Here is a 3,750-nt window from a genome sequence, read left to right as displayed (position 1 = left end):
AGCGCTGAGATGCTTACACGTTCACTGATTCGGCTTTCCTCCTGCAGTCAGCACAACTGCGTGTGTTTTGTGAGATGAGGGAGGACTTTGTGGATTGGTGTCAGACATATGAGCTAATTTTGGACTTGTGGGCTTGGGCAGCACTGGGTTGGGATGTTTTCTTGATGTGCACTTACCCTTGATATAAAACTCTCTCGTATACATATGAGTTTCTGTGGATGTGTTTCTCTAATGTACCCAGACTAACACAAAAGGCAACAGAACATGGAAACTATCATCTATGCAAGTAAGATTTGCTGAAAGTAGTTCAGAAAAAAGTTTTAACAGTATATAGACAGAGTCTATCAGAAATTCAAGTCAGATTTAGAATAGCTATGGAAATAAGGGTTATCAATGCTTATGCCACAAGGATCTTAATTGAAAGAAGAGAATATCAGAAATATGTTGATCTGTGATTCATTTATTAGGCAATGACATTTGACTAAGGGGTACTTTACTAATATGGCTACCATTGTAAAGCATAACAATGGCAGAACTTAATTGTTCTCACACAAAGCTTGTACATAGACAAAGAGGCAAGCGTTTAAACATAACAACTGAATAGTGCATCATTTGAAATCAGGAAAAATGTGTGTCAGGCTTGTATTATTCAATCTGTATGCTGCATAAATAATCAGAGAAATTGGAATTATGAAGAAAAACACCACATTAGAATGAAGGGTTGTGTGTGTTGTTGTTTTTTTAGCAATCTTCAATATTGTTGAAGATTTTTGAATTACAGATTACTAACAGACTTGACGCACCTACAGAGAAAATAAGTAATTACCAATTTCAGTGTGAATTACATCTCAACATAAAGAAGACAACATATATATATATCCTCACAACTAAACCAATAAAAAACATCAGGATAAACGGAGATACAATTGAAAATGTCAAGAACTTCATTCCACTGGAATACACCATCTATGCTCATGGAAACAGCAGGCAGAAAATCACTTGACAAATTGTGTTGGTCATCTTGCTGCAAAAATTCTCTTTATATTGTTAAAGAGCTAGGATGTCACTTTGAAGACCAAGTTGTGAGTAACCTAAGCCATGATATTTTCAATCACCTCATATCCATGAGGAAGTCCTGGTGGCATAGTGGGTTGTTAACTACAAGGTCAGCAGTCCAATTATACCAACTTCTCTGTGGGAGAAAGGTATCTGTGTTAAGGGTGACAGTCTTGGAAACCCACAGGGACAGTTCTATCCTGTCCTACATGGTTGTTATGAGTCACTGTTGATTCAATGGCAGTGAAATTGGAGCTTGGCCCATATACATGGGAATGTTGAAAAAAGACAAAGGAAGAACTGATGTCTTTGAATTGTGGTGTTAGTGAAAAATGTTGAATAACCATATACTAAATAAAAACCAAACAAACCTGTCTCAGAAGAAGTGAAAATGCTCCTTAGAATTGAAGATTGTGAGACTTTATTTTACACTTACTTAATTTGGATATGTCATTAAGAAGGAACAGTGTGTGGAGAAGCATGTCATGCTTGGTAAAGCATAGGGTCAATGAAATTGAGGGGTACACTCAAGAAGATGAATTGACACACTAGCTGAAAAATGGATTCAAACAGAGCTTGGACTGTGGGAATAGTGCACAATTGAACAATGCTTCATTCTGTTATAGATCATGTAGCTATGCATCAGATAACTCACTCAAAATTATCTAACAATAAAAATATCCTCCAGCAATCTCACTCCTACATGCTCACCCTTATTGTTGCTGTTTGGGTTGGTGGTGGCATCAAGTAGGATGCAACATATCGTGACAGTGTGTACACCAGAATGAAACACTACCGGGTCCTGGGACATTCTCACAATCATTGCTATGTTTGAGGCATTTCTTGCAGCCATTGTGTCAAGTTATTTCACTGAGTATACTCCTCTTTATTGGTGATGCAAAAAGAGGGGGAGAGGTGCCATGTTCATTGGTGGTTGCCAAACAGCAGTGGGAGAGGAGAAAGTGTATGGTAGGTGCTATTGCTAGGTACACTCATCAGTTCTGACTCATAGTAACCTTATGCATGGCAAACTGAAGTATTGTCCAGTTCTGCGCCATCTTATTATTATTATGTTGAATCCAATTAACTGAGGTCCTTCCTCTTTTTTCGTGCTCCACCACTTTAACAAAAATGAGATCCTACTCCAGGGACTTGTTTCTTCTGATCACATGTTCAAAGGACATGAGATGAAGTCTCCCCATCCTTACTTCTTAGGTGCATTCTGACTGTATTTCTTCCCATGCAATTTTTGTGTGTCCTGACAGTCCACGGTACTTTCAACTTTCTTATGCATATGAGGCAACAGAGAATACCATGGGTTGGGTCAGGTGCACCTCAGTCCTCAAAGTGACATTCTTACTCTTTCACTCTTTAAAGAGGTATTGTGAAACAGATTTGCCCAATGCAATAAACCATTTGATTTCTCGAGTGTTACTGCTGTGAGCAATGATAGCGGAACTAAGCTTAATGAAATCACTGACAACTTCATATATCACAATGTTAGCTATTGATCCTGTTGAGAGGATTTTGGTTTCCTTTACATTATGTTGTAATCTATACTGAAGACTGTCCTCCTTGATCTTCATCAGCAAGTACCTCAAGTTCCTCTCACTTTCAGCAGGGAAGGTTGTTTCATCTGCATACCACAGAGTGTTAATACACCTTCTTCCAATCCTAATGCCAAGTTCTTCATACAGGACAACTTTGTAAATAGTTAAGGTTTATTGTGCCAACCTGTCAATGAACACATGTGGGATTAATTGAAGGACAGAGAGATAAATGGCTCAGCAAGCCTCATCTTTCTGGTGTCTTGCTCTCTGGTGGTCTGACCACTGGAAGCTGCCTTAGCTAGTTCTCTGCCTCAGCTGGCAAGGCTCACTTCCTGTTAGACATCCCTAAGGAGAAGCCACAAGGACCTACCCTGATGCAGCCCTGGGTGCTGGAGAAGCCGCATGGAGACCCCTGCCAGCGCTGAGATGCTTATACACTCACTGATTTGGCTTTCCTTTTGTATTCTGTGTCATTGCATGTGTTTTGTGAGTTTGAGGAGGACTTTGTAGATCAATGTTGGATATAAGGGTTAATGTCGGACTTTGGGGTGTGGACTGGACTGGGTTGGGATGCTTAATGTACAATTATCCTTTATCTAAAACTCTCATAAAATATAAGTGTTTATGAATGTTGTTTCTCTAATCTACCCAGACTAACACATTATGGAACCAGGAGTGGGGTACTAGAGAAACAAATCATAAAGACGGAGAGTGGATGATTATTTGACTTCTGCCTCATGGTAGTGTTTCTTTGGCTAGACAGAAGTCAGATATGTCCATGCAGTTTACTGGGTTGTATTCTGGAAAGAACATGTGAAGTTACATTTTTGATTATTTTGATTGTAGTCTTTCGTTATTCCTGTATGAAATGGCAAAAATGAATGTTGTTAATGTATATTTTGAGCTCAGGAGTAGATTTTGCCATTTGAATTTTTTCAGAAACCATGCTGCTTAAAGAAAATGGTTGACATAAGGCCAAAATGTCTGACAGAAAGCTTGGATCTGGTTTAATGCTCTCAGAGATGAATCCCAGATTTTTGTATAAATTGAATAGTTTAGATAAGGATTTAGAGAAACTAAATAAGGATTAAACTTGACAGTTTTAAGAATTGAGCTTAGTATCTGTTTCTACTTTTTATACTGA

This window comes from Echinops telfairi, unplaced genomic scaffold (genome assembly GCF_000313985.2).
Source record: "Echinops telfairi isolate 266 unplaced genomic scaffold, ASM31398v2 ScPeMD7_7469;HRSCAF=8507_1, whole genome shotgun sequence".
NCBI lineage: Eukaryota > Metazoa > Chordata > Mammalia > Afrosoricida > Tenrecidae > Echinops > Echinops telfairi.
Note: the sequence above shows the minus strand (reverse complement) of the source record.